At 44.3% G+C, this 21,292-nt stretch overlaps 1 protein-coding gene across 1 annotated transcript in view; it reads right to left on the reverse strand.

Annotated features, from left to right (window-relative positions):
* The window catches only part of LOC126295162 (immunoglobulin domain-containing protein oig-4-like), a 42,353-nt gene extending 21,826 nt beyond the window's left edge, over positions 1 to 20,527 (reverse strand). The window contains exon 1 of the mRNA XM_049987458.1: positions 20,369 to 20,527. The gene's annotated coding sequence lies outside the window, so the exon portion shown is untranslated. The remainder of the gene's footprint in view (positions 1 to 20,368) is intronic.
* Between the last annotated feature and the right edge of the window lie 765 nt (positions 20,528 to 21,292).

A 21,292-nucleotide genomic window follows, 5' to 3' on the forward strand; every position in this document is an offset into this window, starting at 1 on the left:
GTGGATATTGTATCACAGACACAGTCTCTTTGACTGTACAGAGATGGCACTAAACACGCCCAAAGATGTAAACAACCATGCACGAGCAGCGCCTATCAGACGGAGGGGGTCCGACAGCCGATCAGTTGCAGTCATTCCACCAGGAAGGAGGTACACGGCTCGTGTTGTCCATAGTTCAACCGTGCCTAGACGGTCAACACCGCGGTTCGATCACGTCCGCATTGTTACTTTGTGACAGGAAGGGTTCTCAACAAGGGAAGTGTCCAGGCGTCTCGAAGTGAACCAGAGCGATGTTGTTCGGACACGGAGGAGATACAGAGAGACAGGAACTGTCGATGGCATGCCTCGCTCAGGCCGCCCGAGGGCTACTCTGAATTCTTCTTTTGCTTTCTTTACTGCTTACTCAATATAGAGATTTAATAACGTGGGAGATAGGCTACAACCCTGTCTCACTCCCTTCCCAACCACTGCTTCCCTTTCATGCCCCTCTACTCTTAATATTTACAAAAAACGTGAGCATAGGCTTCAGTTCAGAATGGCGCTTCCCCTCCAGTGCTCGGCATTTCCCCTACAGCGGCTGCCCTTACCCCCCACCCGTAGCACTCTCCCCACGTGTGTCATACCAATCCCGTACCTGCCGGCCACGGTATTCTGTCTGAACTGTACAGTGCTTGTGCAGGCTTGAATGTTTTGGAGCACATCGTCAAATGTGGGACTCTACAGGAGATGACCACTGCATGTTTGCACGATCAGGCAGTTAGCCAATATCATGGTCATTAACGACTGCAATGGACACTACGGCATCAACATTGCGCGGTGTACTGGTATAAATGTATCACCTAGTTGAATCTCTATAAGCTCGGTGGTTGTGCCAGGACGTGCCAAAATCTAGACAGCTAGAAAGATTCAGCGCGCCGTGGACGGGGATGAATATTCCACTACGGCGAAATTCACATTGGCTTCCGTGTGACCTGTGGTAGAATCGAAGGCTCCATGATAGCTACGGATTATTGCAGACCGTCGCCATCCCTTCGTGCTCGATGTCTTCCCTAACGGCAATAGCATCTTCCAGCAGGTTAACTGTCTGTGCCAGAATGCCAAGATCGTGTGGTTTGAGGAACATGACAGTGAACGTACGATGATGTTTTGGCCACCTAACTCGCCTGATCTGAACCCAATAGAACACATTTCCGATGATACTGGATGCCAGCTCCGAACGCACAATAATTTAAGGGAGTTGCGCCTCCTCTTCTTAGACACCTGGCGCTAAAAACATAGCAAGGACCCGTCTCACCTATGCCACGCAGCATCGGAGGTTTCTGCGTTCCACAAATGGACAACATGCAATTAGTCAGCTGGCCATAATGCTTTAGCTCACCATTGTTCGTCTGTAACACTTCACATCACCCTTACAACACTGTGCGATCAGCCACTTACCGGAGACAGGTAATATGTCCAAATTTCCTTCTACAGTATTTAGCCACGCTTTGACTGCCTGGAGCCGCAATTTCAACAAAAGATACACTTTAATTAGTTTGACTGAAGTATTTCAGCATTAGTTACAAAAAAAAAAGAATGCAATATACACTGAAGAGCCAAAGAAACTGGTACACCTGCCTAATATCGTGTAGGGCCCCCGTCCGCATGCGGAAGTGCTGCAACACGACGTGGCATAGACTCGACTGATGTCTGGAGTGGTGCTGGAGGGAACTGACACCATGAATCCTGCAGGGCTGTCCATAAATCCGTAAGAGTACGAAAGGCTGGAGATCTATTAACAGCACATTGCAAGGCATCCCATATACGCTCAATAACATTCATGTCTGGGGAGTCTGGTGGCCAACGGAAATGTTTAAACTCAGGGAAGTGTCTCTGGAGCCATTCTGGACGTGCGGGATGTTGCACTGTCCTGCTGGAATTGCCCACGTTCGTCGGAACGTACGATGAACACGAATGGATGCAGGTGATCAGGAACGTGTTACCTGTCACAGTAGTATCTAGGCATATCGGGGGTCCCATATGACTCCATCTGTACACGCTCCACACCACTACAGAGCCTCCACCAACTTGAACAGTCCTCTGCTGACGTGCAGGGTCCATGGATTCGTGAGGTTGTCTCCAGACCCGTACACGTCCATCCGCTCGATACAATTTGAAACGAGACTCGCACACCAGCCGTTATCAACAGTCCAGTCTCGGTGTTGACAGGCCCATGTGAGGTGTAAAGCTTTGTGTCGTGCAGTCGTCAAGGGTACACGAGTGACCCTTCGGCTCTGAAAGCCCATATCGAGGATGTTTCGTTGAACGATTCGCATGCTGACACTTTTTGATGGTCCAGCATTGAAATCTGCAGCAATTTTCGGTAGGGCTGCACTTCTGTCACGTTGAACGATTCTCTTCAGTTCCGGTGTTTCAGGATCTTTGGCCGCAGCGATGCCGGAGATTTGATTTTTTACCGGATTCCTGAAATACTCGTACGGGAAAATCGCCACTTCATCGCTACCTCGGAGCAGCTGTGTGCGCCAACTACAACGCCACGTTCAAACTCATTTAAATCTTGATAACCGGCGTTGTAGCAGTAGTAATCGACCATCAACTGCGCCAGGCGCTTGCCGTCTAATATAGACGTTACCGACTGCAGCGCCATATTCTGGCTTTTTACATCTCTCTGTATTTGAATTCACATGCCTATACCAGTTTCTTTGGAGCTTCAGGGTAATCTTCAGAGATTAAACGAGTAACAATACTCTAGATTAGAACTGTTCTGCTTGTATTACTCTATAAGTAATAGAAACAATAATATCTGGCTTCCACTATGTTCAGGTCCGTTCTGTAAGAACCTTGCCCGTTAGCAGCTATGGCTTCGATGTAGTTGTGAATTGGAAGTTGAAACAATGTATTAGTATTATTAAAATAGTGTTTTACTCGATTTATTCCAAAAACTGAATTCGCCGAATGGTATAATTTGATTCCGTAGATCACGAGTTTTTCCCAAGTGTGATAAATCAGTGAAAGAAATGGAAAGACTTATTTCTGCAGATGGTAAAGAGATTGAAAATTTTAACAGTCAAAAAATACGGACAGCGAACATCATTGAAGTGGTAACACTTATATTCATTTCCTGTCATTTTAACGTGACGAACATTACGTTAAGCGACAGTCATTTGTTAAATAATCAGCCAATTTTTACTATCAGACTAGAATCTCTGGTCGCTGTAGGAAGTATAAGAAGCGTTGAAATCATTTTTGCTACGAAAAAGTACTTTTAAAATATAACGAAAGTACACTTCAATCCAAGGCTATAAAATCAAATGATGAAATACTTTTTTTTATCCATGACTAATTTCTATCAGACAAGTAAATCAACAACGTTTAGTTTACGATAAAAGTAAACTTATTTAACCTGAATCCTGGATAGTTTTGTCTTCTTGCACGTCTCTGAGATACATCGATGTGTGCTTCATCATAAAATCTACTGCTAGAACGTAACAAAAAAGAAGCCACGTAAGTACGTCGAACTTTTGATACGACCACCAATGAAAAATAGCTAGTAGAACATTAAATACAAGTAGAGACAAAAAGTGAATGATACTGCTTTAATGCAAATTGTCCCTTGACCGATATTTCTGGTTTCTTAGTGTGCGTGGTAGCGTTAGTCCGTTGTCTTCCTCTACATCACCAGATGCCGTCGTTAAGACTAATCCCGCGCGTTAGGCTAGCAATATTCATTTTGCACGTAACACTACGTGGATTCTCCGCTGAAAAGGACAGTACATGATACACTACTGACCATTAAAATTGCTACACCACGAAGATGTGCTACAGACGCGAAATTTAACCGACAGGGAGAAGACGCTGTGATATGCAAATGATTAGCTTATCAGAGCATTCACACAAGGCGCCAGTGGCGACACCTACAACGTGCTGACATGAGGAAAGTTTACAACCGATTTCTCATACACAAACAGCAGTTGACCGGTGTTGCCTGGTGAAACGTTGTTGTGATGCCTCGTGTAAGGAGGAGAAATGCGTACCACCACGTTTCCGACTTTGATAGAGGTCGGATTGCAGCCTATCGCGGTAGCGTTTATCGTATCGCGACATTGCTGCTCGCGTTGGTCGAGATCCGATGACTGTTATCAGAATATGGAATCGGTGGGTTCGGGAGGGTAATACGGAACGCCGTGCTGGATCCCAACGGCCTCGTATCGCTAGCAGTCGAGATGACAGGCATCTTATCCACATGGCTGTAGCGGATCGTGCAGCCACATCTCGATCCCTGAGTCAACAGATGGGGACGTTCGCAAGACAACAACCATCTGCACGAACAGTTCGACGACGTTTGCAGCAGCACGGACTATCAGCTCGGAGACCGTGGCTGCGATTAATCTTGACGCTGCATCACAGACAGGGGCGCCTGTGATGGTGTACTCGACGAAGAACCTGGGTGAACGTTTGGCAAAACGTCATTTTTTCCGGATGAATCTAGGTTCTGTTTACAGCATTATGATGGTCACATCCGTGTTTGGCGACAACATGGTGATCGCATATTGGAAGTGTGTATTCGTCATCGCCATAATGGCGTATCACTTGGCGTGATGGTAAGGGGAGCCATTGGTTAATCGTCTCGTTCACATTTTGTTCCCATTGACGGCACTTTGAACAGTGGAAGTTACATTTCAGATGTGTTACGGCCCGTGTCTCTACCCTTCATTCAATACCTGTGAAACCCTACATTTCAGCAGGATAATACACGACCGCATGTTGCAGGTCCTGTACGGGCCTTTCTGGATACAGGAAATGTTCGACTGCTGCCCTGGCCAGCACATTCTCCAGGTCTCTCACCAACTGAAAACGTCTGGTCAATGGTGGCCGAGCAACTGGCTCATCACAATACGCCAGTCACTACTCTCGATGAACTGTGGTATCGTGTTCAAGCTGCACGGGCAGCTGTACCCGTACACGCCACCCAAGCTCTGTTTGACTCAATGCCCAGACGTATCGAGGCCTTTGTTACGGCCATAGTTGGTTGTTCTGGGTACTGATTTCTCAGGATCTACGCACCCAAATTGCGTGAAAATGTAATCACACGTCAGTTCTAGTATAATATACACTCCTGGAAATGGAAAAAAGAACACATTGACACCGGTGTGTCAGACCCACCATACTTGCTCCGGACACTGCGAGAGCGCTGTACAAGCAATGATCACACGCACGGCACAGCGGACACACCAGGAACCGCGGTGTTGGACGTCGAATGGCGCTAGCTGCGCAGCATTTGTGCACTGCTGCCGTCAGTGTCAGCCAGTTTTCCGTGGCATACGGAGCTCCAATCGCAGTCTTTAACACTGGTAGCATGCCGCGACAGCGTGGACGTGAACCGTATGTGCAGTTGACGGACTTTGAGCGAGGGCGTATAGTGGGCATGTGGGAGGCCGGGTGAACGTACCGCCGAATTGCTCAACACGTGGGGCGTGAGGTCTCCACAGTACATCGATGTTGTCGCCAGTGGTCGGCGGAAGGTGCACATGCCCGTCGACCTGGGACCGGACCGCAGCGACGCACGGATGCACGCCAAGACCGTAGGATCCTACGCAGTGCCGTAGGGGACCGCACCGCCACTTCCCAGCAAATTAGGGACACTGTTGCTCCTGGGGTATCGGCGAGGACCATTCGCAACCGTCTCCATGAAGCTGGGCTACGGTCCCGCACACCGTTAGGCCGTCTTCCGCTCACGGCCCAACATCGTGCAGTCCGCCTCCAGTGGTGTCGCGACAGGCGTGAATGGAGGGACGAATGGAGACGTGTCGTCTTCAGCGATGAGAGTCGCTTGTGCCTTGGTGCCAATGATGGTCGTATGCGTGTTTGGCGCCGTGCAGATGAGCGCCACAATCAGGACTGCATACGACCGAGGCACACAGGGCCAACACCCGGCATCATGGTGTGGGGAGCCATCTCCTACACTGGCCGTACACCTCTGGTGATCGTCGAGGGGACACTGAATAGTGCACGGTACATCCAAACCGTCATCGAACCCATCGTTCTAACATTCCTAGACCGGCAAGGGAACTTGCTGTTCCAACAGGACAATGCACGTCCGCATGTATCCCGTGCCACCCAACGTGCTCTAGAAGGTGTAAGTCAACTACCCTGGCCATCAAGATCTCTGGATCTGTCCCCCATTGAGCATGTTTGGGACTGGATGAAGCGTCGTCTCACGCGGTCTGCACGTCCAGCACGAACGCTGGTCCAACTGAGGCGCCAGGTGGAAATAGCATGGCAAGCCGTTCCACAGGACTACATCCAGCATCTCTACGATCGTCTCCATGGGAGAATAGCAGCCTGCATTGCTGCGAAAGGTGGATATGCACTGTACTAGTGCCGACATTTTGCATGCTCTGTTGCCTGTGTCTATGTGCCTGTGGTTCTGTCAGTGTGATCATGTGATGTATCCGACCCCAGGAATGTGTCAATAAAGTTTCCCCTTCCTGGGACGATGAATTCACGGCGTTCTTATTTCAATTTCCAGGAGGATCAATGCATTGTTTATCGCAAAAAGAAAACCTGTTTGCACAATGACGTGGATCTGGCAACGCCGTGAATATTCTGATGTCAACAGCTACCGCCCAATCTCTCTTCTGACTGCCTTATCCAAAATTCTTGAAAAAGTAAAAAAAAAAAAAAATGTTTCAAATGACTCTGAGCACTATGGGACTATGGAACTTAGAACTACTTAAACCTAACTAACCTAAGGACATCACAAACACCCATGCCTGAGGTAGGATTCGAACCTGCGACCGTAGCAGCCCCGCGGTTCCGCACTGCAGCCCCAGAACCGCACGGCCACCGCGGCCGGCTGAAAAAGTAATGTATTGTACAGTAGCTTCACACGTTTGTAGAAATAAAGTTTTAACAAAATGTCAGTTTAGTTTCCAGAAGGGGTTTTCAACAGAAAATGATATATAGAGGGTGAAAAGTATTTAAACCGACAAACTGTGAGAGGTTGTAGGGGACATCAAAACGAATATTTTTCCCAATGTCATTTTTTTCTATGAGGATTATTTAAACCGGTGGAGGCAACTGCTGTCCACCAGTGTAGTAGTGCATTGTTGTTGTGGACTTCAGTCCTGAGACTGGTTTGATGCAGCTCTCCATCCTACTCTATCCTGTGCGAGTTACTTCATCTCCCAGTCTCTACTGCATCATACACCCTTCAGAATCTGTTTAGTGTATTCACCTCTTCATCACCCTCTGCGATTTTTACCATCCACGCTGCCCTCCAATGCTACATTTGAGAACCCCTGATGCCTCAGAATATGACCTACCTACCGGTCCATTCCTATTGCCAAGTTGTGTCACAAACTTCTCTTCTCCCCAATTCTATTCCTCCTCATTAGTTATGTGATCTACCCATCTAATCTTCAGCATTCTTCTGTAGCACCACATTTCGAAATCTTCTATTCTCTTCTAACCCAAACTATTTATTGTCCATGTTTCACTTCCATACATGGCTACACACCATAAAAATACTTTCAGAAACGACTTCTTGACACTTAAATCTATGCTCGATGTTAACAAATTTCTCTTTTTCAGAAACGCTTTCCTTGCCATTGCCAGTCTACATTTTAAATCCTCCCTACTCCGACCATCATGTGTCTCATTTCCTAATGTAATTCCCTCAGCATCACCCAACTTAATTCGACTACATTCCATTATCCTCGGTTTGCTTTTGTTGATGTTCATCTTATATCCTCCTTTCAAGACACTGTCCATTCCGTTCAACTGCTCTTTCATGTCCTTTGCTGTCTCTGACAAAATTACAATGTCTTCGGCGAACCTCAAAGTTTTTGTTTCGTCTCTATGGATTTTAATACCTACTCCACATTTTTCTTTTGTTTCCTTCACTGCTTGCTCAATATACAGATTGAATAACATCGGGGAGAGGCTACAACCCTGTATCACTCCCTTCCCAACCACTGCTTCCCTTTCGTGCCCCTCGACTTTTAGAACTGCCATCTGGTTTCTTTACAAATTGTAAATAGCCTTCCGCTCCCTGTATTTTACCCCAACGATATCAAGAATTTGAAAGAGTTTATTCTAGTCAACATTGTGAAAAGCTTTCTCTAAACGTAAGTTACGCCATCCTTAATCTTTCTTCTAAGATAAGATGTAGGGTGAGTATTGCCTCACGTGTTCCAACATTTCTGTGGAATCCAGACTGATCTTCCCCGAGGTCGGCCTCTACCAGTTTTACCATTCGTCTGTAAAGAATTCGCGTTAGTATTTTGCAATTGTGACTTATTAATCTGATAGTTCGGTAATTTTCTCATCTGTGAACACCTGCTTTCTTTGGGGTTTGGAATTATTATATTCTTCTTGAAGTCTGAGGGTATTTCGCCTGTCTCATACATCTTGCTCACCAGATGGTAGAGTTTTGTCAGGACTGGCTCTCCCAAGGCTATCAGTAGTTCCAATGGAATGGTGTCTACTCCGGGGGCCTTGTTTCGACTCAGGTCTTTCAGTGCTCTGTCAAATTCTTTACGCAGTATCATATCTCCCATTTCATCTTCATCTACATCGTCTTCCACTTCCATAATATTGTCCTCAAGTACATCGCCCTTGTATAGACCCTCTATATACTCCTTCCACCTATCTGCTGTCCCTTCTTTGCTTAGAACTGGGTTTCCATCTCAGCTCTTGATATTCATACAAGTGGTTCTCTTTTCTCCAAAGGTCTCTTTAATTCTCCTGTAGGCAGTATCTATCTTTCCTCTAGTGAGATAAGCCTTTACATCCTTACATTTGTTCTCTAGCCATCCCTGCTTAGCCATTTTGCACTTCCTTTCGATCTCATTTTTGAGACGTTTATATTCCTTTTTGCCTGCTTCATTTAGTGCATTTTTATATTTTCTCCTTTCATCAATTGAATTCAGTATCTCTTCTGTTACCTAAGAATTTCTATTAGCCCTCGTCTTTTTACCTTATTTAGTATAGACTCTTAACGGGAACATCGTCACCTCCTGTCGATTGACTTGAGAGAAAGTGTTTGTTTTTCGTGTAGCGCGCTCTCTTCTTTCCGTACCGCATTCAGGCCCCACACAGACGCCTGCTTCTATCCTTCACTCAGAGCGAGATAAACAGTCCTGGTCCGTCCTTCATTCAAACGCTCGCTATCAGCCTGATAAAAGCACAGCAACCTCCGTGAAAACTCTGCACTTAAAACCTAAAATACTGACACACACACATTCGAAATACTTGTGCACCATTCAAATTCTTTACAAAAAGCCGCAAAATGGCGGTATAGACATATGCACCACAGTTTTCAATGAGTGTGTAAATCACCAATGCTGTGAAAAATGGAATCTCATGCGAAGATTATCTGCTGTACGAATTATCTACATCTACATCCATACTCTCAAGGCAACTGACGGCGTTTTGGCGGAGGGTACCTTGAGTACCTCTACCGGTTCTCCTTTCTATTCTTGTCTCGTATTGTTCGTGGAAATAAGGATTGTCGGTATGCCTCTGTATCGGCTCTAATCTCTCTCATTTTATCCTCATGGTCTCTTCGCTAGATATACGTAGGAGGGAGCAACATACTGCTTGACTCCTCGGTGAAGGTATGTTCTCGAAACTTCAACAAAAGCCCGTACCGAGCTACTGAGCGTCTCTCCTGCAGAGTCTTCCACTGGAGTTTATCTGTCATCTCCGTAACGCTTTCGCGATTACTAAATGATCCCGTAACGAAGCGCGCTGCTCTCCGTTGGATCTTCTCTATCTCTTCTATCAACCCTATCTGGTACGAATCCCACACTGCTGAGCAATATACAAGCAATGGACGAACAAGCGTACTGTAACCTACTTCCTTTGTTTTCGGATTGCATTTCCTTGGGATTCTTCCAATGAATCTCAATCTTGTATCTGCTTTACGGACGATCAACTTTATATGATCGTTCCATTTTGAATCACTCCTAATGCGTATTCCCAGATAATTTATGAAATTAACTGCTTCCAGTTGCTGACCTGCTATATTGTAGCTAAATGATAAGGGATCTTCCTTTCTATGTATTCGCAGCACATTACACTTGTCTACATTGAGATTCAATTGCCATTCCGTGCACCGTGCGTTTATTCGCTGCAGATCCTCCTGCATTTCAGTACAATCTTCCATTGTTACAACCTCTCGATATACTACAGCATCATCTGCCAAAAGCCCCAATGAACTTCCCATGTTATCCACAAGGTCCTTTATGTATATTGTGAATAGCAACGGTCCTACGACACTCCGCTGCGGCACACCTGAAATCACTCTTACTTCGGAAGACTTTTCTCCATTGAGAATGATATGCTGCGTTCTGTTATCCAGGAACTGTTCAATCCAATCACACAATTGGTCTGATAGTCCATATGCTCTTACTTTATTCATTAAACGACCGTGGGGAACTGTATCAAACGCCTTGCGGAAGTCAAGAAACACGGCATCTACCTGTGAACCCGTGTCTATGGCCCTCTGAGTCTCGTGGACGAATACGGCGAGCTGGGTTTCACACGATCGTCTTTTTCGAAACCCATGCTGATTCGTACATAGTAGATTTCTAGTCTCCAGAAAAGTCATTATGCTCGAACATAATACGTGTTCCAAAATTCTACAACTGATCGACGTTAGAGATATAGGTCTATAGTCCTGCACATCTGTTCGACGTCCCTTCTTGAAAACAGGGATGACCTGTGCGCTTTACCAATCCTTTGGAACGCTACGCTCTTCTAGTGATCTACAGTACACCGCTGCAAGAAGGGGGGGGGGAGTTCCTTTAGTTTATTTAGATTTTTGTAAATGCCTGAATTAACAACGATATCTAGATTCCCTTCGTTCAACTCTTGGTAGTCAACCAACTTAAAAGAAAATTTTGTTCACAGTTGGTTTACAGAACGTCTTAGACATTGCGCTTCCGTCCGCAATGACTTTCGCGAAGTTCTTCTCCTTGGAAAAACCTCTACAATTAAATTAAATAAGTTGCTCAAGAAAGGGAAACTCTTCCATTAAAAAAAAAGAAAGGCTGAAATTTTTATCTCTCTCATAGTTTTGAGCTGATACTGTAAGGTTGTTTTTTTTTTTTTTTCATCAGTCTTCTGACTTGTTTGATGCGGCCCGCCACGAATTCCTCTCCTTCGCCAACCTCTTCATCTCAGAGTAGCACTTGCAACCTACGTCCTCAATTATTTGCTTGACGTATTCCAATCTCTGTCTTCCTCTACAGTTTTTGCCCTCTACAGCTCCCTCTATTACCATGGAAGTCATTCCCTCATGTGTTAGCAGATGTCCTATCATCCTGTCCCTTCTCCTTATCAGTGTTTTCCAAATATTCCTTTCCTCTCCGATTCTGCGTAGAACCTCCTCGTTCCTTACCTTATCAGTCCACCTAATTTTCAACATTCGTCTATAGCACCACATCTCAAATGCTTCGATTCTCTTCTGTTACGGTTTTCCCACAGTCCATGTTTCACTACCATACAATGCTGTCCTCCAGACGTACATCCTCAGAAATTTCTTTCTCAAATTAAGGGCGGTATTTGATATTAGTAGACTTCTCTTGGCCAGAAATGCCTGTTTTGCCATAGCGAGTCTGCTTTTGATGTCCTCCTTGTTCCGTCCGTCATTGGTTATTTTACTGCCTAGGTGGCAGAATTCCTTAACTTCATTGACTTAGTGACCATCAATCCTGATGTTAAGTTACTCACTGTATTCATTTCTGCTACTTCTCATAACTTTCGTCTTTCTTGGATTTACTCTCAATCCATACTTTCTACATCTACATCCACCACTACATGAATACTGTCCAAATCACATTTAAGTGTTTGGCCGAGGGTTCATCGAACACCTTCACAATTCCCTACTACTCCAGTCTGATATAGCGGGCGGAGAGAACGAACACCTATATCTTTCCGTACGACCTCTGATTTCCTTTATTTTATCTTGGTGATCGTTCCTCCCTATGCAGGTCGGTGCCAAGAAATTATTTTCGCAATCGGAAGAGAAAGTTGGTGATTGGAATTTTGTGAGAAGATTCCGTCGCAACGAAAAACGCTTCTTTTAATGATTTCCAGCCCAAATCCTGCACGGAAAGCTGGCTGAAACCAGTAACTTCCCCCGAAATTTTTACAAACAATACAGACGGTGTGTAGAAAGGATAGATTGCATGCAACCGGTGGTGGAGCGTTTGTCGCTGTTAGTTTATCCTGTAGCGAAGTAGAAGTGGATAGTTCCTGTGAATTATAGACTGAGACACTCAGGTGTTTTAGGACGGGTGGTAGGGACAGAGCATCGAATGACATTATACTGAGTGCAATATCCGAAAATTACCTCGAGCTATTAAACAGGGAACCGACTCGTGGAGATAACATCTTGGACGTACTGATAACAAACAGACCCGAACTTTTAGACTCTGTAAGCGCAGAACAGGGAATCAATGATCATAAGGCCGTGGCAGAATCCCTCAATATGGAAGTAAATAGGAATATAAAAATGGGAGGAAGGTGTTTACCTGTTTAGCAAGAGTAATAGGAGGCAGATTTCAGACTACCTAACAGATCAAAACGAAAATTTCTGCTCCGACACTGACAATGTTGAGTGTTTATGGAAAAAGTTCAAGGCAATCGTAAAATGCGTTTTAGACAGGTACATGCCAAGTAAAACTGTGAGGGACGGGAAAAACCCACAGTGGTTCAACAACAAAGTTAGGATACTACTGCCAAAGCAAAGAGAGCTTCACTGCAAGTTTAAACGCAGCCAAAATCTCTCAGACAAAGATCAGTGAATTCGAAAGTAAAATTATATGTAGCGACTTGACAGAAAATCCTAGGAAGTTCTGGTCTTACGTTAAATCAGAAATAGCATATCCAGACACTCTGGGATGATAATGGTATTGGAACAGAGGATGACACGCGTAAAGCTGAAATACGAAACACTTTTTACCAAAGATGTTTCACACAGGAAGACCGCACTGCAGTTCCTTCTCTAAATCCTCGCACAAACGAAAAAATGGCTGACATCGAAATAAGTGTCCATGGAATAGAAAAGCAACTGGAATCACTCAACCTGACGAGATAGCAATTCGATTCTACACAGAGTACGCGAAAGAACTTGCCCCCTTCTAACAGCCGTGTACCGCAAGTCTCTAGAGGAACGGAAGGTTCCAAATGATTGGAAAAGAGCGCAGGTAGTCCCAGTCTTTAAGAAGGGTCGTCGAGCAGATGCGCTAAACTATACACCTATATCTCTGACGTTGATCTGTTGTAGAATTTTAGAACATGTTTTTTGCTCGATTATCATTTCGTTTCTGGAAACCCGAAATCCTCTCTGTAGGAATCAACATGGATTCAGGAAACAGCGATCGTGTGAGACCCAACTGGCTTTATTTATTCACGAGACCCAGAAAATATTAGATACAGACTCCCAGGTAGATGCCATTTTCCTGGACTTCCGGAAGGCGTTCGATACAGTTCCACACTGTCGCCTGATAAACAAAGTAAGAGCCTACGGAATATCAGACCGGCTGTGTGGCTGGATTGAAGAGTTTTTAGTAAACAGAAGACAGCATGTTGTTCTCAATGGAGAGACGTCTACAGACGTTAAAGCAACCTCTGGCGTTCCACAGGAGAGTGATATGCGACCATTGCTTTTCAGAATATATATAAATGACCTAGTAGATAGTGTCGGAAGTTCCGTGCGGCTTTTCGCGGATGATGCTGTAGTATACAGAGAAGTTGCAGCATTAGAAAATTGCAGCGAAATGCAGGAAGATCTGCAGCGGATAGGCACTTGGTGCAGGGAATGACAAGTGACCCTTGACTTAGACAAATGTAATTTATTGCGAATACATAGAAAGGAGGATCCTCTATGGTATGATTATATGAAAGCGGAACAAACACTGGTAGCAGTTACTTCTGTAAAATATCTGGGAATATGCGTGCGGAACGATTTGTAGTGGAATGATCATATAAAATTAATTGTTGGTAAAGCGGGTGCCAGGTTGAGATTCATTGGGAGAGTCCTTAGAAAATGCAGTCCATCAACAAAGGAGGTGGCTTACAAAACACTCGTTCGACCTAAACTTGAGTATTGCTCATCAGTGTGGGATCCGTACCAGGTCGGGTTGACAGAGGAGATAGAGAAGATCCAAAGAAGAGCGGCGCGTTTCGCCACAGGGTTATTTGGTAAGCGTGACAGCGTTACGGAGATGTTTGACAAACTCAAGTGCCAGACTCTGCAAGAGAGGCGCTCTGCATCGCGGTGTAGCTTGCTGACCAGGTTTCGAGAGGGTGCGTTTCTGGATGAGGTATCGAATATATTGCTTCCCCCGACTTATACCTCCCGAGGAGATCACGAATGTAAAATTAGAGAGATTCGAGCGCGCACGGATGCTTTCAGACAGTCGTTCTTCCCGCGAACCGTACGCGACTGGAACAGGAAAGGGAGGTAATGACAGTGGCACGTCCTAAACATTTGAGTGTCCCACTCTATATCTGGAAGTTGAGCGAGGGCAACCTTTTGTTACAAGACAATCCCCGTCCGCATGTGGCGAATCAGACCAAATATCTCGTCACATCTTTTCGACGGGAAACTCTAGGTCATCCTCCGTACAGCCCCCATCTTTGCGCCCAGTGACTACCATCTGTTCCTGCACTTGAAGAAACACCTGGGCGGTCAGCGACTTCGAGACGATGACGAAGTCAAAAGAGTGGTGATGCAGTGGTTAACAAGTCAGGCGGCAGACTTCTATGAGGAGGGCATTCAAAAACTGGTACAACGTTACGACAAGTGCTTCCATATCGACGGAAATTATATAGAAGAGCAGAAAAATAATATTATTGAGATATCTCAGCACGTCTTTTTTCAATTTCTAAACGGTACTTACTTAAAAAAAACACGCCTCGTATTATTAATTTGTAATGAGTGGAGATTGTCTCTCAGGAAGGCGTCAAGCGAATTTTTATCTGCATTTTTTGAATAGGTAGACTATATATCGTTTACACGTTATTAAGTACAGTACTGTAATTTGTTTGTCGTTTTTCCTTTGAAAAAATCGTTCAAATGGCTCTGAGCACTGTGGGACTTAATATCTGTGGTCATGATTCCCCTAGAACGTAGAACTACTTAAACCTAACTAACCTAAGGACCATCACATACATTCATGCCCGAGGCAGGATTCGAACCTGCGACCGTAGCAGTCGCGCGGTTCCGGACTGAAGTGCTTAGAACCGCGAGACCACCGCGGCCGGCTTCCTTTTAAAACCAATACATGTTACAGTGTGTGTAGACGTTTTTTAGTTAATATATTGTTTAACACTGTGTAAAAAACATCTTTTTATATTACTGTAGACGAATTTTAGGTCTTAAATCGTTTAATTTTTTGTACTAAATGTCTTTTTATATTTTCTGCAATAAATATTAGATTTTTCGGATAATCCGAACTTTTTTTCCTTCCGACGATGGCCCCGGTCCCGAAGGTGACGGATTAGAGGGGTTCTACTGTACGGTTCTCCTTCACCGTTGAATCAAATTTCATTTCGAAATTTTTTTATGCCTCTTCAAGTTACTATCTACGCACCATGTAGAGTTTTCCCTTGTCCAGATACCGTAAAACCTCTGTGATTTTAATGTTCCAAATATTTTATTTATTACGGGAGAACTTTGTAAAGCAGAGTATCAAGTTCTCGTGCAGCCTTCACAGTTTCTCATCCAAAGAAAGGGGCCAGTAAAACAGTGACACATGTGCCAGTAGCGCTGTGAAAAATGTTTTAAGGATTCGAAATCAACAAACGACTTGAAATTACATGGAACCAAATGTACGGAGCTAATAAATTATATTCTAGCACCTCATTTCAAAAAGGAACTTTTAAGTGACACATGTGACCAAAAATATAGTTTATTATTAGATGAATCAACAGATGTAAGCATCAGGAAATATCTCGGGGTCGTCGTAAGATATTTAAGTTTAAATTTTAAAAAAAGTTGTGTGTGCGTTTTTAGCTTTTCAGCCCCTGGAGAGTTCTGATGCCGTTGGAATGGCATCGGCACTTTTACAATGTTTAAAAGCTGAGGGCCGCAAACTACAAAATTTAATTGCAATAAGAACCGATAATGCAGCTGTTATGACTGGTTCCAGCCACAGCGTGTATACAATTCCGAAAACGCAACACAATCTTCCACATCTCATTTTGAGACCTTGTGTATGTCACTCATTACAGTTGGCAGTAACGCACGCATCAGAAATCACTTTGCCACGAAACAAAGAGTTTCTGGTCCGTGAAACCTACACCTGTTTCTCACACTCGTCAAAGTGCCAAATGGAGTTGTTGTTGTTGTTGTTGTGGTCTTCAGTCCTGAGACTGGTTTGATGCAGCTCTCCATGCTACTCTATCCTGTGCAAGCTTCTTCATCTCCCAGTACCTACTGCAGCCTACATCCTTCTGAATCTGCTTACTGTATTCATCTCTTGGTCTCCCTCTACTATTTTTACCCTCCACGCTGCCCTCCAGTACTAAATTGGTGATCCCCTGATGCCTCAGAACATGTCCTACCAACCGATCCCTTCTTCTGGTCAAGTTGTGCCACAAACTTCTCTTGTCCCCAATCCTATTCAACACTTCCTCATTAGTTATGTGATCTAACCATCTAATCTTTAGCATTCTTCTGTAGCACCACATTTCGAAAGCTTCTATTCTCTTCTTGTCCAAACTATTTATCGTCCATGTTTCACTTCCATACATGGCTACACTCCATACAAATACTTTCAGAAATGTCTTTGTGACACTTAAATCAATACTCGATGTTAACAAATTTCTCTTCTTCAGAAACGATTACCTTGCCATTGCCAGCCTACATTTTATATCCTCTCTACTTCGACCATCATCAGTTATTTTGCTTCCCAAACAGCAAAACTCCTTTACTACTTTAAGTGTCTCATTTCCTAATCTAGTTCCCTCAGCATCACCCGACTTAATTCGACTAAATTCCATTATCCTCGTTTTGCTTTTGTTGATGTTCATCTTATATCCTCCTTTCAAGACACTGTCCATTCCATTCAACTGCTCTTCCAAGTCCTTTGCTGTGTCTGACAGAATTACAATGTCATTGGCGAATCTCAAAGTTTTTATTTCTTCTCCATGGACTTTAATACCTACTCCGAAATTTTCTTTTGTTTCCTTTATTGCTTGCTCAATATACAGATTGAATAACATCGGGAAGATGCTACAACCCTGTCTCACTCCCTTCCCAACCACTGCTTCCCTTTCGTGTCCCTCGATTCTTATAACTACCATCTGGTTTCTGTACAAATTGTTAACAGGCTTTCACTCCCTGTATTTTACCCCTGCCACCTTTAGAATTTGAAAGGGAGTATTCCAGTGAACATTGTCAAAAGCTTTCTCTAAGTATACAAATGTTAGAAACGTACGTTTGGCTTTTTTAATCTATTTTCTAACATAAGTCGTAAGGTCAGTATTGCCTGACGTGTTCCAATGTTTCTCTAGAATTCAAACAGATGTTCCCCGAGGTGGGCTTCTACTAGTTTTTCCACTCGTCTGTAAAGAATTCGTGTTAGTATTTTGCAGCTGTGGCTTATTAAACTGATTTTTCGGTAATTTTCACATCACAAATAAAATGAACTAAATAAAAAATGAAGTCCAGTCGGTATTTTTTTTTTCAAATACTAGTTATAGTACGAGGCGTGTTTTTTTAGGTAAGTACGGTTTTGAAAGTAAAAAAATACGTGCTAACATATCTCAATAATTTTATTTTTACATGAAAGCCTGTACCGTAATCTACGCACTGACGCCATTACAGTCTGATTCTTCCTTGTTTACGTTGTGGACTGAGTATTTAAGGTGCCTCCGATAATCGTGAGTCCCGCCGACTGTGAAGTACGGGCTGTTGTAAGATTTCTTGAGTGCTAAAGGCCTAAAAGCGATCGATATTCATCGTGAGATTTGTGCAGTTTACGGAGAAAACATTATGAGTGATGGAATGGTAAGAAAGTGGATGAGAGCGTTTAAAGATGGGCGCACAAATGTGCACGATGAACAACGGAGTGGGTTTCCTTCGATCCTTAATGAAAGTTTGTGGCAGGAAGTGGACAATAAGGTGAGAGAAAACCGACGCTTTACGATTTCCTCCTTGCGGGATAACTTTCCTAATGTTTCTCGTAGTGTTTTGTATGGAATTGTGACCGAGCACTTGAATTACCGAAAATTGTGCTCACGTTGGGTACCGAAAAGGTTGACGGATGTGCACAAAACCAAACATTTAGACAGTGCACTGACTTTCCTTGAGCGGTACCACAACGACGGTGATGATTTCATAAGCCAAACTGTTAAGGGCCATGAAACGTGGGTGGCCTACGTCACACCAGAATCAAAGCAACAGTCCACGGAAGACGAGCAAGGGCATCGTTTCGCTGCAAGACAATGCCCGTCCGCATGTGGCGAATCAGACCGAAGATCTCGTCACGTCTTTGCGATGGGAAACTCTGGATCATCCTACGTACAGCCCTGATCTTGCGCCCAGTGGCTACCATCTGTTCCTGCACTTGAAGAAACACCTGGGCGGTCAGCGACTTCGAGACGATGACGAAGTCAAAAGAGTGGTGATGCAGTGGTTAACAAGTCAGGCGGCAGACTTCTATGAGGAGAGTATTCAAAGACCTGAGTTGAAAGAAGGCCCCGGGAGTAGACAACATTCCATTGGAACTACTGACGGCCTTGGGAGAGCCAGTCCTGACAAAACTCTACCATCTGGTAAGCAAGATGTATGAGACAGGCGAAATAACCTCTGACTTCAAGAACAATATTATAATTCTAATCCCAAAGAAAGCAGGTGTTGACAGATGCGAAAACTACCGAACTATCAGTTTAATAAGTCACCGCTGCAAAATACTAACGCGAATTCTTTACAGACGAATGGAAAAAGTGGTAGAAGCCCACCTCGGGGAAGATCAGTTTGGATTCCGTAGAAATGTTGGAACACGTCAGGCAATACTCACCCTACGACTTATCTTAGAAAATAGATTAAGGAAAGGCAAACCTACGTTTCTAGCATTTGTAGACTTAGAGAAAGCTTTTGACAATGTTCACTGGAAACGCTATTTACAATTTGTACAGAAACCACATGGCAGTTATAAGAGTCGAGGGGCATGAAAGGGAAGCAGTGGTTGGGAAGGGAGTGAGCAAGCAGTAAAGGAAACAAAAGAAAAGTTCGTAGTAGGTATTAAAATCCATAGAGAAGAAATAAAAACTTTGAGGTTCGTCGATGACATTGTAATTCTGTCAGTGACAGAGCAGTTGAACAGAATGGACGGTGTCTTGAAAGGTGAATGAACACCAACAAATCAAAACAAGGATAATGCAATGTAGTCAAGTAGACACTTAAAGTAGTAAATGAGTTTTGTTATTTGGGGAGCAAAATAACTGATGGTGGTCGAAGTAGAGAGGATATAAAATGTAGACAGACAATGGTAAGGAAAGCGCTTCTGAAGAAGAGAAATTTGTTAACATCGAGCATAGATTTAAGTGTCAGGAAGTCGTTTCTGAAAGTATTTGTATGGAGTGTAGCCATGTATGGAAGTGGAACATGGACGATAAATGTGGTGCTACAGAAGAATGCTGAAGATTAGATGGGTAGATCACATAACTAATGAGGAGGTATTGAACAGGATTGGGGAGAGGAGAAGATTGTGGCACAACTTGACTAGAAGAAGGGATCGGTTGGTAGGACATGTTCTGAGGCATCAAGGGATCACCAATTTATTATTGGAGGGAAGAGTGTAGGGCGAAAATCGTAGAGGGAGACCACGAGATGAATACACTGAGCAGATTCAGAAGGATGTAGGTTGCAGTAGGTACTGGGAGATGAAGCAGCCTGCACAGGATAGACTAGCATGGAGAGCTGCATCAAACCAGTCTCAGGACTGAAGACCACAACACCAACATTCAAAAACTGGTACTATATTATGACAAGTGCCTCAGTATTGACGGAAATTATGTAGATTAAGGGAGAGGCTTTAATGTAAAAATAAAATTATTGAGATATCTTAGCACGTCTTTTTATAATTTCCAAACGGTAGTTACTTAAAAAACACGCCTTGTACTTCTTCTAATACACGGTTGACAACATTCGCTCAGTTTCGCCCAGTTAGCTTGTCATCTGTACCGTTGAACAGTTTGACATTTCATAGAGAAGATGGGAGGGCCAGTGCTGGTCGAAGGTCAGATGTGGAGCGGGGAACGAGTTTATGCAATCTCCAACAAGACAGCTGTTTCCTGACAATAATTTTTTTTGCGTTCCCCACAAATTTCCCACCGTGGTACTTACCGTGTCGCGTGGGTGGGGGGGAAGTGAGCGAGAGAGTGAGAGACAGCTGGCCGGCTCTCGGGGCGTCCTTGATGCGGCCGCGGTGTGTGGCAGGAGAGTGCTTCAGCTGCGGGCCTCCCGGCGGCGTATTGCAGCAACGTGAGACCGACTAGCAGGAGCTCCCCGGGGCGGTGGGATTTTTCCTCTGGCGGGCGTTGAGCGAGGTGATGGCTGGAGGGGGAGGGATGAGGGAGGGGGAGGAGTAGGGGAGGGAGGAAGGGAGGGGGAGCCCCGGCCGATGTGACGGGAAGTTCGTCGTTGGAGGCCTTGCTCAACCGCTCGCCGATTGCGGCGTTGGCCGATGGCGCCCTCCCCCCCCCCCCCCCCCCCCCCCTAGCCTATTAAACAGACGCGTACAGGCTGCTGCAGAATACGCGCGACACGAAGAGGTGGCACTCAATATGCAATTTGTCCTAGAAAACAGCCTGCAGAAAGGCAAATCTATCAGGTTGCAGCGTTGCTCTTGGAGAAGGGGATGGGGGCGAAGAGAAAAAGAATTGCTATTTTTATATTTTTTTTGAAAATTGTCGAAAAATTGAATACAGTAGAGCGTCGATTACCCGAAGTAATTGGGGGACATGGGTGTTCGGAAAACTGGTTTTTTAGGATAATCGAACTGTACATGTTTATTTGCCAAAAAGAAGTACTGTACAGTAAATTTATTCACAAAAACAGACATTTCTTTTAGTATTACAAAGTAACATACAAAGGCAATTTCAGTAGGAATATATAGTATGTGGCACAGTTTATTAAACAAAAATATATACATATTACATACGCATTTTGCTTGAACAACACAGCATACAAAACTAACGTTTAAAAAATCCTTTATTTTGGTCTGTCTAAGCAAGCCTACACGCTTACGAGCAGCTAAGTCACGTACTT

The sequence above is a fragment of the Schistocerca gregaria genome, chromosome 11, assembly GCF_023897955.1.
Source record: "Schistocerca gregaria isolate iqSchGreg1 chromosome 11, iqSchGreg1.2, whole genome shotgun sequence".
Taxonomy (NCBI): domain Eukaryota; kingdom Metazoa; phylum Arthropoda; class Insecta; order Orthoptera; family Acrididae; genus Schistocerca; species Schistocerca gregaria.